Source organism: Salvia hispanica, chromosome 2 (genome assembly GCF_029641045.1).
Source record: "Salvia hispanica isolate PSC_SH4W2 chromosome 2, Shi_PSC_v1, whole genome shotgun sequence".
Lineage (NCBI taxonomy): Eukaryota > Viridiplantae > Streptophyta > Magnoliopsida > Lamiales > Lamiaceae > Salvia > Salvia hispanica.
The window spans coordinates 10,713,436-10,728,509 of NC_142693.1; the positions used below are offsets into that span (position 1 = coordinate 10,713,436).

A 15,074-nucleotide genomic window follows, 5' to 3' on the forward strand; every position below is an offset into this window, starting at 1 on the left:
CGTACCACCAATCTCGTGCTGTTACGTAGCATATTATCATGCAATATTAGGGGTGTATCCTGCAATATTCATTAGTAGGCGTTTTCGATAGATTTCTACAGATTGCATGATAATAATAGGTGGATTGCAGTGTAAATTGTTGAGTATTCCATTATATGCATAAAATGTCTAATTTGCATTATATAAATAGACTGGTTGCTTTTGTATACAGTTATTTTTTTGCATTATAGACAATAATGCAATTCTCAACAATCTATCCATTATTATCATGCACTCTGTAGAAATCCATCTATAACGCCTACTAATGAATATTGCAGGATAGCATGTCACGCGGCAATAATAAGTTGATGGTACGTTGTCACTTTAAAATTGGTATCATCATAACGCACCTTTGTATCCTAGCTATATGAATGTATGATGATTTTACTTTTACATATCCAATTAAAGTGAATAGTTTGATGGATTTTAAGTTCAGCATATTAAAGTGAATAGTAATTATTTAAAAATTTTAACTTCAGTTTCTTTAGTGAACCCAATGAATAATTTAAAAACTACAATTGGGTGTGGATTGTCCAGAGATCATCTCATAATTTATGATGTCGTCGATGTTAAAATGTGTTGACGTGAACAAAGGTAACTTATTAATACATTATTTATTCTATACGCTATAGGAATAATATAACTAAAGATCAATACATAATATCTAATCATCAGATATAGAATTACAAATTGCCTATCACAATCGAGTATCATATATACTATATAGACACAGAGTTTTTGATTTCTGATTTCTGTGTAAAAAGAGCAAATAAGAAAATAAAACATAAAGTAAATAATTAAAATTTTATTAATAGGTATGCGGTTAATATATTCCTTAATCATTTACTTTTCAAGATGCCTGACTGTTACAAAGAAGAGATAATTATAAAACTCCTATGAACTCTAAAGAATGAAAGTAAATCAACTTAAAAGTTTTTTAAAAAAAGGAAACAAAGCAAATCACACCCTAGTCATTATCAATCAAGATAATGATAGACAATTGTAAAAAAAATTTTATCGAGAAAAATAATGATCAAAGCCAACATAGAGCGGCGAGCAAGATCTACACAGCTAAAATCAACAACAAACAACAAAAAACGCACAAGAACCAAAGCCACAGGACAACCTCAACTCAACATGAAAACTAACAAGCGAACAACAAGACACCAAAACAAGAAAGTAAAACTAACTAGTAAGGAAGACCAGCCACTTGTGGAGACTTGATGATATGAATCAAATGGTAGTCCTTTATTGTATTATTTTAACACACGTTTTTAGTTGAAAAATGAACTCATTTTGATATATTGTAGGACAAGAGACCAAGCTCTAAAAGAGATAGAGGAGAAAGGAAAAAAGGTCTGAATCTGATTAGTAATTAGCCCTTCAAGATTAATTTAAAATGCTTCTACAAGTCCACCAATGCATTCACCTGCGAAAGAGCTTCGCGTGGATACCTCGCATGCCTCAATCAGAACCCGATAGAAGAAGATACGGCTGTTTTACGAAGACTGCGCAATGCAGTGCAAAATGCGCGAACGGGCGTTTAGACGCGCGACTGTGTCGAGAGTTAGGACAAAACCCCTGACCGGGTGTTTTGCGCTGCGCAGATCACCCGGCAAGGAAAAATGGTACTGGGCTTGTTTTTTAAGCCCTAACTATTAAATTGCTGGGATACGACTTCCAAGACATCTTTTGACGGATGGAGGCAATTTTTAGAGAGAGAAAGAGGCTTGAAGGAAATTTTTAAAAAGAAGAAGCTTGAGGTTAATTCTTTCCTAGTCTTGCAGATATGGTAGCATTTACTTGTTTTCTTGTATTATTGTCCATTATGAGTAGCTAGATTTTAGGGATTACTCCTAGACTCCTAATTAGTTAGGGAAGCTTGTAAATATGAATCCATGACTTTGTTTTGATTGATTTTCATATTTTGGTTCTTATCTATGACTTTATTTTCAATCCGTATTGGGTTTTTCTAGGAAACTTAATCTGATAATGGCCTTAGCTAACATAGATAAGGAACCCTAGGCTAAAACTGATCAGGGGATAGTCCGGGGTGGATCTTGTGTGTTGAACGTTCTTAGAAGTCAATCTCAAGCTTACTATGCGACTGCAGGAGTGAGGGGTTGGTGAGTAGAGCCTAGGAGACGTGATCAGTTATCCTAGGTGTAAAATTCCACGATCAGTGATCAGCTGCGTGAGAGCGTAAAATCAACACGATCCCGATAGATAATGGAAAGTAATTAAACTTTAGGATTCATGTGAACAAGTGACCCGAAACAAGCTAGGAGTATCTTCCCTTTTTATTGTGATTCCCTTGCATTTTTCCTTCTCGTTTTGTCTTTTCACTCACCTCTAAAAACTCAAAATTAAACTATTTTACTGATTTTTAGTTAGGTTTACTAGTTTTAGCAATTAATCTCCTACTTGTGGGCTTCGACACATTTTATATTCCATTGCACGTCTGTATACTTGCAGACGTATTATTGGTGCCGTTGTCGGGGAGGCGTTAATTGTTTGAAATTTGTGTGTTTTACTTTTTGTTTTTCTTAGTTTCATAGGTAGTTTAGCTTAGTTAATTTTTTTTATAGCTTTAGTTTGTTTTCCACAGGGTACCCGTAATCCGTGTTTTTCTTGTGCAGAGATTATATCTTAAACGGAGGATGGAGCTTGCGTGGAAAGCATGTAGTGATTAGGGGTCATCAAATTCTGAAGAAGTAGATCGTTTCTTAACGGTTTGGTAAAGGATGGCTTTACTCTCACTCTTAGGATTTTATTTTGGAACACTTTCCTTACCACACGCACGATTATTAGGCCTAATCCCGGAGTTGTCGAGGTTCTCGCTTCCGGTAGAGGGGTGACATCGTGCCAACTTAACCCCTTACTTGCTTTGATTTATATTGTTGTGATGTGCTTGGTATTTTTCTTCTTAGACTATGTTCTAGTTTGCAGAGATGTTCTATTTTTGTAGGCATCCAGAGATATGAAAGTGTGAGATGTGGGAGACATCTCTGTAGAGTGCAACAAGTCCATTCGAGCTCACACTTCACTTAGAGCATCTCCAATAAGAAAAGATAAATAAAAGAGGTATATCATCTATTTACTTTCTTAAAAAGTGAAATATACCATTCCAAAAAATAATATATTCCAAAAGAAAAAGGTATATACAAAGGTATATCATTTAAGAAAATAAAATAATAGTACCAAATGCATTAAAAAACATAAAGTGTAATACCTTTTCAAATGCCTCAAATACCTTCCCCCTTGGAGAATTATTTTTCATGAAAAGAAAGTAAATATGGTGGTTATATGATTTTATATAGAGAGGTAAAAGATACCTCTTCAAAATGGAAAAAGGTATAATACCTTCTCAAATATCCCTCCCCTTAGAGAATGATTTTTCATGGAGAAAGTAAATATGGTAGTTATCTGACTTTACCCCTCCATTTACTTTTCCCCTTGAAGATGCTCTTACGGCCAAGAAGATGAGGAGTTATCATTTGATCCAATTGATCTGCTCAAGAGGAGGATATCTGATCTCGAGAAAAGGCAACATGATCCCGATTTCATATTTGGAGAAGGACTTGCCTTAGAAAAAGCCTTGAACGATCTTCAAAATGCGAGAAGTGAAAGATTTTAAGATTCTCAAAGATAAGGCATTAGAAGATGATCAGGATCTCACATGGGGCCGAATTATGCGATTAAATGGAGGAGTTGATAGACGAGCTTCTCAAGCAGCCTGTAGAAACCTCACTCCTGATTGAAGATGAAGTCTACCCTCCTAGTGCATCGAGACGCTAGATGATCTCACATAAAAGGATTGTATTCATATGCATTCAAGTTTGGAGCAGAAATTAACACTCGTTGGCATAAAATTTCCGATCAACTTCTTTAACTATTTCAATCATATATTCAAAGGGTTTAGTATATCATAACAAAGAAAAAAAGCTTCATGTCTTTATGTTCTTGCAATAATACACATTATATGCCATCAATGATATTTCTTGAAAGAGTATACTAATCTACAATTTTCTGAAATACCTCATCAACATCAGCTCCAAAAGGAAATTCAGAACCTCCAACAGACCAATCATTCACATTCTCATTCATAAGATTACACAAATCAGGTGATTTCTGAGAAACCTAAATTAAAAATGATATATCATTTATTTGCACTAAGAAATGTAAAAGCAAATAATGTATATACCTCATCAAGATCATTTTCAAAAAGAAGATTAGACAACTTCACATCAGATTCAAAAATATGTTCACCCAAATCCTTAGGAGTATACTTCTCAACACATCAGGTATAGTGCACACCTTGACAGTGAATGGGTAGCTCCTATAATATTCAATATGATTTTCGAACTGAAGTTTGAACAAAACATTCTGACCAACAACAGTTTTTTCAATCTGATGTTGATGAAGTTTGCAGACTATGACTCTACAGAATTTAAAAGATAAACCTGACCACCATCTCCAACTAAGTCAGCCACATTTCTTCCTAGTAACTGGATATCCACAACAACAAAGAAGCATTACTGGTGTGATCAACAACATTAAAAAAAATATGAACCTACAAAAGAAAACAACATTGGTATTATTTGTTTAAGCAAACTGCTGAAATAATACATCTATATGTATATAAATAAATCAAAATATGAGTGTCAAACCTTTTAATTGCATAAGAATTGGTCTTGTGACATCCAATACAGTTATACTTATTGTCCACTTGTCTAACCTTCTTCATACATGTCTTGCAAGCCAAATAAAACCATTCATTATAATGGCATTCAACCGACTCAATCTTGCCAAAAACCCAACATGAACCATCCTAAAAATCAAATCCAAAAAGAAACTATTGAAATTTTACAAATAAACTTCAAGAAGAGAAATCAATATTGAGATTAAAAGTAAAAAAATTATACAATTCCTCTAAGCAAGACAAATCCTCAAGGGATTTCAACTGGAGATCATCATATTCCCCTCCAATCATCTGTCATTCTTGATTAACAGGAACAAGGTTAAGATATCTGACATCATATTTTATCATAAACCAAGTAAAATCAGATATGATAAGTAATAAATCAATTCATTAAAGATGAAGAATATATAAACAGTATTATTCTAAAAATCCATTCACTAAAAATAACTACATGCTTCTAAACTGTTTAACTTCATCAACATCAGCATTTATGACAACCTTGGAAGCTTGAAAATGAGTAGAAATTCATATTTCACCTAATAAATAAACATGCTGTTTATAAAAGGCAGCAGATAAAATCTTAAGTTTGGAATGATATAACTCAATAAAGATAAGTAACCTCTAAAGAAATTTCCCTTGCAAAACTTCACAATCACTATAGGAATTTTCCCTTCCCTCTTTTTGAATTCATCCAGATAGAGGTCAACATTTGAATCTCATACAGTGCAAAACAGCTTATTTTGAGTGAAAATAAAAGATAAAGAGTCAGTGCAGCTAAATAGAGCAATTTCAATCAGCCTATATTTCTGAACTTCTCATCTAATATCTCAATTTCAATCAGCCTATATTTGGACTGAGCAATTACTCTTCTAGGGCCAGTTATTACACCAATAACTTTTAAGAGTAATACATTAAGATTGACAAACAATCAGATTCAATATATATATATATATAATATTACAAAAGGGTTGTTTATCACAGTCATTTAGAACTTAACAAAAAACATACCAAAGAATGATGTATCATTCACTTGCTCAAACGAATTTTCAGTGAAAGACTTGAAATCATACATACACCTCATAAATCTGTTATCATTCACCTCAACCATTTCTGTCTTCACATTCATGTCTTCACATTCATCAAGAGTCTGAACTGATGATTAGTTGTTTTATTTCTGAGAGAGTTAGGCCTGACAGAAGTTTTTTATACAAAAAACTCTTCCTTCTTTACATAGAGGAAATACCAATTAGCAAGGTCACTTATTGAGCAAGGCAAATCAATTAATTGAATGGTCCATTTGCCTTGGCCAATAAATGACCTTGTTGATTGGTATTTCCTCTATTTAAAGAAGGAAGAGTTTTTTGTATAAAAAACTTCTTTGTCAGGCCTAACTCTTTCAGAAATAAAACCATTAATCATCAATTCAGACTCTTGATGAATGTGCAGACAGAAATGGTTGAGGTGAATGATAACAGATTTTTGAGGTGTATATATGATTTCAAATCTTTCACTGAAATTTCACAGTTTGAGCAAGTGGATGATACATCTTTCTTTGGTATGTTTTTTGTTGAGTTTAAATGACTGTGTTAAACAGCCCATCTGATTGTTTGCCAATCTTAATGTATTACTTTTAGATGTTATTGGTATGATAACCAACCCTGAAAGAGTGCTTACTCGGTCCAAATATAGGCTGATTGAAATTGAGATATCAGATGAGAAGTAAGTTCAGAAATATATCTTGAATCATGATTTTTATTCTATTTAGTTGCACTGACTCTTTATCTTTTATTTTCAGTCATAATAAGCTATTTTGCACTATATGGGATTCAAATGTTGGCCTCTATATGGATGAATTGAAAATGAGTGAAGGGAAAATTCCTATAGTGATTGTGTAGTTTTGCAAGAGAAATTTCTTCAGGGGTTACTTATCTTTATTGAGTTATATCATTCCAAACTTAAGATTGTTTATCTATTACTTTTTTATAAATAACAAGTTTATTTATTAGGTAAAATAAGAATTTCTACTCATTTTCAAGCTTCCAAGATTGTCATAAATGCTGATGTTGATGAAGTTAAACGGTTTAGAAACAGGTAGTTATTATTAAAGAATGGAATTTTAGAATAATATTGTTTATATATTCTTCATCTTTTAGGAATTGATTTATTACTTATCAAATCTAATTATACTTGGATAAAAGATGATGTCTAATTTCTTAACCTTGCTCCTGTTAATCAAGAAGGACAGATGATTGGAGGAAAATATAATGATCTCCGGTTGAAATCCCTTGAGGATTTGTCTTGCTTAGATGTATTGCATAATTTTTAGACTTTTAATCTCAATATTGATTTCTCTTTTTGAAGTTTATTTGTAAAATTTCAATAGTTTCTTTCTGGATGTGATTTTCAGGAGGGGTCATGTTAGGTTTTTGGCAAGATTGAGTCGGTTGAGTGTCACTATAATAAATGGTTTTATTTGGCTTGCAAGACATGCATGAAGAAGGTTTGGCAAGTGGACAATAAGTATAACTGTACTGAATGTCACAAGACCCATTCTTATGCAGTTAAAAGGTTTGACACTCATATTTGGATTTATTTATATACATATAGATGTATTATATCAGCAGTTTGCTTAAACAAATAATATCAATGTTGTTATCTTTTGTAGGTTCAGATTTGTTGTGAATGTTGTTGATCACACCAGCAATGCTTCTTTGTTGTTGTGAGATAGGGAAGGTATCCAATTATTAGGAAGAAATGTGGCTGACTTAGTTGGAGTGGTGGTCAGGTTTGTCTTTTTAAATTCTGTAAAGTCATAGTCTTGGAAACTTTGTAGTACTAATGTGGATTTTGCTTTTGCAAGCTTTTCCTATTAATTCCATTCCACATCAGATTGAAGAAACGGTTGTTGGTCAGAGTGTTGTTCTGTTCAAACTTCAGTTGAAAAATCATATTGAATATTATAGGAGCTACACATTCACTGTCAACAAGGTGTGCATTATGCCTGATGTGGTTGAGAAGTATACTCCTAAGGATGTGGGTGAACAGATTTTTGAATCTGATGTGAAGTTATCTGATCTTCTTTTTGGAAATGATTTTGCTTAGGTATATACATTATTTATTTATAGGTTTCTCAGAATGTTTTTCTCAATCGTAATCTGTCAACTGCTACTAAGGCAAAAGGTCTTGAATGGGTTGCTGAAGGCTTTGGCAAGAGATGACTGGATTTGGAGTTTGAAGAGGGTGATGATATTAGTAGTGTTCAATCCAAAAAGAAAGATAAAGTTGGCGGTGTTCATGGCTTTTGATGGAAGTTAGTACTGGTGTTTTCATGTTTTTGCATTCTGATCTTATGTTGTTGGGAAGATTTTGAACAATATTTTGTCCTTTGCTTTCATTTCACATTATTATGAAGGTTTTTTGTGTTTTTCGTGTTATTTCCTTCTTATTACATCCTTTACTCTTTGATTTTGTCAGCAGTTCAGTTTGAATTTATGAATCTTAGACTTAGAATTATAACTATAATATGATGGTGGATGTTTTTTATGCATTCATATTAGCAAGTATATAATGCTAACTTAGACATCATCCCTTTTAAACTAGAATTTATTATTTCTAATCCTATAGTCTATATTTCTAAATTATTTCTAACTAACCTTTTATGCTCTTTAACTTCTTTCGTTGGTTGCTTCTCCTCATTCAAAATCTCATGTATTATGGTATTGTTCACCACTTGAGCTACTGAAATCAAAAAATTGTTGATTAGTATACTCTTTCAAGAAAGATCATTGATGGCATATAATGTGTATTATTGCAAGAACATAAAGAGATGAAGCTTTTTTTCTTTGTTATGATATACTAAACCCTTTGAATATATGATTGAAATAGTTAAGAAGTTGATCGGAAATTTTATGCCAACGAGTGTTAATTTTTTCATGTTTAAGTCTTGTATTAGTGGTTTTATTCTTTTTTATTTCCTATTTAGAAGGAGTGCAGAGGTTATTGAATAAGGTCGTTTAATAGTTAAGCAATGAAACTAATAGTGATTCAGATAATTTCAGTCACATGCAACATTAATAAACATTTAGAAACACAGATCATATCCAATATCTCTATGTACCATCATTTAGCTTTTACTAATTGAATATTTGGGAAATTTCTAAGACAAAACATTGAACATTTCATTCAATCAAATCAGTTAACGAAACTTATATTACAATAAAAATTAGTGTGTATACAATAGTAGTTTGGAACATAAGATTCTCTTAAGCTCATACATTTGAACATTCAGACAGATAACAACTATTATAAGTATAGTTTGAATTCATTTTTTGTAAAATTTACAACATACTACATCAATATTTCCAAGTATAGTTTGAATTCATCATTATAGTATGAATTCATGAATGTAAAATTTACATTCATTTTTGTAAAATTCATCAAAATTTACAACATACTACATCAACATACTACACCTATTTTGTATGTTTAGACTATTGATAACCATGATAAACTGAAAGGTCTTCTTGGTTTATATGTGGCTCTAACCCTTTAAATTTCTTGCATTCCCCTTATCATTCGTCTCTGATTTCTTACTTTTCTATAGTTCTCTTAAACTTCTTCTTTGTCCTAAATACATCATTTCACTACACAGATTATGGTCATCATGGTTTAGAAGTAGTTCTATACCTCCTAAATCTTAGCTTTTTCATTGAGCTCTCTTGTCATCTTAATCTATAATATCTCTTTGTTACCAACATAAAAGATAGCTATCAATGAAGAAACTGAGAAAATCTGTAATACTCAAGAGTTTGCCATCTAAGGACTCAGCACATTAAAGTTCAGGTACTCATCTTCTTATTTCTGGATTTCTTTGCATTGTTGAATGTCTCATCTTCCTTTATGTTGAGCTTTTATACCTTGATCTTCCTGTTGAAAAAAGTTATAAATTCATTATTTTCAACAATTGCATATAAAATCCAAATGCATAAAATTATGACTGAAAAAACTATACAGCTTTGATTTCAGTCCAATTTTGGATCTGTTCAGTAAAAAGATAAGCATGCATTGCTGAGCCATTTTCAGTCAATTTCTTGCATAAAGAAATTCGACACTGATGTGAGAGTAATAATCTTCAAACTGGATTAGGTTCATATTTGTTAGGTTTTCTTCAAAATTAGACATTGGTAAAGAAATAACTTGATGATTTAGATTTCGAAAAGGATTTGAATTACCTCTTGGTGTTTAGGGTTGTGCAGTCATGGAAGCCCTTCTTCTTTTCTTTCTTAGAAACTTCAATACCGTTCGAAATGTTCATTAAATCTACCTAATTCCTGAATAAATTTTGTCTAGGTTGTGAGAATCGTATAGAGAAATGAATTTTCGAAGGGTTTTCGCTAATTTACGGATTACCTTGAATCGTTGATTTTCGTCGGTCTTTGAGGGTTTTCAGTGTAGATTCCTCCGACTCTGCCGCTCTTCCTGCTTCTCTATCTTTGATTGATATCAGATTAGCTTCGTTTCCACCGCTTTTCATTCTTTACCGTTTCCTGATTTGGTAGAATCAGTCTCGGGGATGGGGGTAAATATCCGTGCCATCTGGAAGTTGTATGGTTGGGGATTTGTTGTAGGGTTTCTGGTTTCTGGTCGCCGGAAATTTGTTGTGGCGGAGGAGAGTCGGCGTCGTGGTGGCGGAGGAAGATGGAGGCGGCGAATTTTTTCCCTTTCGTAGGGTTTCCGTCGAGTGTGAGAGGGAGAAAAATTACTTCCTATTATTTGTTTTACTAAGTCAATGGTTAAAAGTGTAATTAAATTTTAATTATGTATTAAGATGATTAGATTATGTAAGTGTATTTAGCTTATTATTTGATATTTATAATATATTGGTATTAAATTAAAGAGTGATATTATTAAAATTATGTGTAATTAATGCTTCATTGTTGAAATTTATGTCTCTAGACAGTAACAATTTTGTAAAGATTAATATATCCTCAAATATTAAATACTTATGTAGTATTAGAATATAGGTTTGTGTTAAAATGACAACCCCTCTTAAAGTGACACTGTGACACCACTTATACAACAATATTATAAATGCTACACAGCAATATTCAATACGGTAGACAGCTATCTATAGATTGCTGTCTAGCATGTTGAATATTGTTGTTCAAGAAAAATTGTTGTAAAAGGTATTAAATATTGTTGCCCGTCTTTTTTTATCCTTAAAAAAAATGGCCACGTGGCAGCTTATTATTCGTCCACGTGTACAAATGATTGGCTAAGAATGGTGGTATGATGTTATTTTAAGGGTGGTGGTACCCTAACAATCCCCTTAGAATATATTTACTTATGTAGTACTATAATATATTGTATTTGTATCTTAAAAAAGTAGTACTCGTGCATTTGTTCGATTAACAATTTTATAAATTTGAAACATTATACTTATAAATATTATTAAGTGTGACACAATAAACTTCTATTACAAAATTGCAGGAGGTCTTATTTTTACTATAAACAAATTCTCGCTTTAATTATTACTCACTATATAAATAAATTCTAATTTTTTCAATTTACTATTCTTTGTTGAATTATGCTACAATCAATTTGAAGTTATATTAACTGAATTAATCCCAAATGAAAAATTACGTAATATCCCAAATGATAGTTTTAATCAATTTTGACTATACTAGCACTATTTAATTCTAATAACATAATCTATCCTAATTAAAGACATGCATTAATAATGAATTTACGCAGCAACAATTATTTAATCTTCCCATAATTGGTAAATTCTTTTAATTAATAACTAAAATTTTAATTTTAACTAATTCTTGATATAAAATACATTTTATCATAATATTCAAGTAACTTATAAATATTATTATTAATAAAAATATCATTTTAAAATTTTTTTCGGGGAAGAGTATTTCAATATTAAAATATAATGCTATATTTTGATATTATCAATTAATTAATTATATATACTCCCTCCGTCCCAACTAAGTTAGTTGTATTCTTTTTTGGGAAGTTTCAACTGAGTTGGGTCATTTCCTTTTTTAACAAAAAACAAAACATCCAGTCACTCTTACTTTATTCAATCATCTACTTTACTGACTCTTTATCTCTCTTAATCTCCGTGCCCAAAAATTTTGACTCAATTTAGTTGGGACGGAAGGAGTATAATACTGGAGTATAATACTATAATTTTATATATAAAATATTATTATTGATTTTTGTAATATTGTATATATTATACATTGTAGTATTATGTCACAGTATACTTACTAGTCAAGAAATATATTTACTATAAATACTCGATGCAATTGACTGATATATTATCCTATATGTGTTTTGCCTAAGATATATGACTAGAATGATATACTTTCAAAGATGATACTTAGATAAGATAGGTAGCATATCGTGTTACCTTTTTATATCATAACAAATTATACTTACTAGTCAAGAAATATATTTACTATAAATACTCGATGCAATTGACTGATATATTATCCTATATGTGTTTTGCCTAAGATATATGACTAGAATGATATACTTTCAAAGATGATACTTAGATAAGATAGGTAGCATATCGTGTTACCTTTTTATATCATAACAAATTATCACACACTACACTAATAACTCTATAATTGTATGGTTAATTGATATAGTATGATTCAATTTTATAAATGGAGAATTAATTTAATGTATATTCATTAAACAGTCAGAAATTTAAATAAATTTTAAATTTAATTAAATAGCTTAGTATTTTGAATTAGTTTCGATTGTTCTTAAAATTCGGTTGATATGGATCAATTGGAAAATTTATTTAATCTTAAGTTCAATTGAATAATTGAGATCCACATTAATTTGAATTCAAAATAATTGAAGATTTAAAAGTAATATTATTTGATCTTAGGTCCCATTGGATAATTATGATATAAATTAATTTGAACTCAAAATAATTTTTATAAATTCATTCAATAATTAAAATTTCAATAGTATAAAAGTAATATGAATCACTGATATTAAGACAAATGGATTATTAATACTAGTAAATGTATAGTGATGGCATAATATAACAATGTACTATATAGGAGTACTAATTAGTCAGACAGATGAAGTAGTTACTATATATACACAAATATATCTGTTGAATTTTAGATAATTTGAAATATCAAATTATTTAAATAATAGCATGATAAATTTAAATCTATATTCAGGTATTATGGAATTTATATAAAGTTGTGTCACAATTTAATATGAAGAATAGTTACGTAACTGTCATAATGTCATGTAATAACAAAAGATTCAAATAATGCGTAATTACTATCATTTTTTCGCACTAATCAAATGGAGGTTCATTTGATTAATTAAAGAGTATTTGATGTTCAATCGATTAATTGTAAAAGGAGAATAAATATGAATTCAATGGAGGATTGTGATCAATTGAAATTTTTTATGCTAATTGAGAAATGAGATGCAATATCAGCCACTCATTTTTATTAAATGAGTGGTCCAGATTTTTCCACATGGAAAATATCTTTAGATTAATTAATTATGAAAAGGCAGAATGGTAATATCATGGTACATTTTATTCAATAATATTTTTTTAAATATTTTTTAATATTTTTTAATTTTTTAATTTATTTTTTATTTTAAATTTTTTTAAAAAATTTTTTAAAAAAATTTCAACTACATATACAATTCATGTCAACTATGTGTACAATCCATGTCAATTATATGCATATAATGTCAACTACATATACAATTCATGTCAACTACACACATATAATGTCAACTATGTGTACAATTCATGTCAACCACACACACAATTCATATCAACTACACACATATAATGTCAATTATGTGTGCAATCCATGTCAACTACATATACAATTCATGTCAACTACATGTACAATTCATGTAAAAAAGTATTTATTGAATAAAGTTATATACATTTGATGTATAGTTGACATGAATTGTATATGTAGTTGACAAAAAAAAATAATAATAAATAAAAAATAAAAAAAAAATTAAAAAAATTAAAAAATAAACTAAACTAAAATAAAATAAAAATAAATTAATTAATTAAAATAATAAAAAAAAAGTATTTATTGAATAAAGTTGTTGACATTTGATGTGCAGGCTATTGACGATAATACCCCTAGTTGACATAAACTACATGCTGTTGACTTTTCACAAATATTCTGGATGAGTGGCTAAGATTGCATCTCAATTCTCAATTAGGTTCAAAAATCTCAACCTAACAAGACCCATTCAATGGATGACTCGGGAGTTTGATCAATCTAAGTTTTAGTAATATTTATTAAGCATGGAATAGTGAATGTTGAATCAGTTTATTTAGAAAATGAGAAAATAACTATTATATTCCATTCTTATCTATATTCTAACCCTTTAATTATATAAATTGTTACTAAAATTATACAATGCGAAACAAATAAAAATAAATTAGTGAAAAAATTATTATTAAAAGATAATGAACATAATAGAATTCAAGTAGAGAACTGAAACATAAACTAAATCGTTTGCTTTAGAAAAAGAAAGGATAGTAATGTAAAAATATTTGAACATTAAATGAGATAATTAAATAAATAGTATCTATAGTTAATATATTTATTAAAACGTCATTTTATGGCCGGCCACATTATAGCTGCATAGCTTTACCCTTGATATAATTTATTGGAGTTACCTTTGAAACAGGATTTGCCAATAGCTGTAACATGAAGTTGTGAAAACAGTTGGGAGATATTTTGGACTTAAGAAAAACTCTTTATTAATTATTTGGGCTTACTGTTGTTGGACTTTTATTTATTATTTTGGCCCAAAGCCATTTGTATATTTTAAATACTAAGCCAGAGATTGTATTTCATAACATGGGACTTATATTATTTATTTAATTTGTCGCGCCCAACACGGAATTGAATCCATAGAATATTCCTCAAGAAAAGGATTTATTAATATTCAACTTGTGATTTCACCATCACAAATTTTTAATCTCGAAAAACAAGTTATCTTGTCCCTCTTAATATCTCCGAAATAATAATTAAATTCACCAAACAACATTTTTTCAAAGTGCCACGCCATGTAATAAACGACATTGAATCGGTCAACGCACAGTCAAAACCCTTAATCAAATTAGGTCACAAGAATATCATATAATCATTTCACTCGTTTTCTCTTTTAATTCACGGACTGCGCGGCATTAAAAGCATTAAATGCATAAAGAATTAGGGTTCCAAAAAAGTGGGGCGCTACACTTTTCTAGCTCCAAGTGAAACTTTTGAAATATTACCTTGTTGCGGATGTCCCAAATAGA

At 30.3% G+C, this 15,074-nt stretch overlaps 1 long non-coding RNA gene across 10 annotated transcripts; it reads right to left on the minus strand.

Moving 5' to 3' along the window:
• Positions 1-941: 941 nt before the first annotated feature.
• LOC125201789 (uncharacterized) lies at positions 942-10,501 on the minus strand. Of its 10 annotated transcripts, none has more exons than XR_007172972.2 (6): positions 10,151-10,501; positions 9,973-10,071; positions 8,395-9,667; positions 4,965-5,040; positions 4,710-4,870; positions 3,901-4,612 (listed from the first exon to the last, which is right to left on the minus strand). It is a non-coding gene; the product is annotated as an uncharacterized LOC125201789 (long non-coding RNA). The 10 variants fall into 10 exon arrangements; XR_007172969.2 differs by having other exon boundaries at positions 4,965-5,069; XR_007172976.2 differs by lacking the exons at positions 3,901-4,612; positions 4,710-4,870; positions 4,965-5,040 and adding exons at positions 943-3,646; positions 3,719-3,817 and having other exon boundaries at positions 10,151-10,500.
• Positions 10,502-15,074: the final 4,573 nt, after the last annotated feature.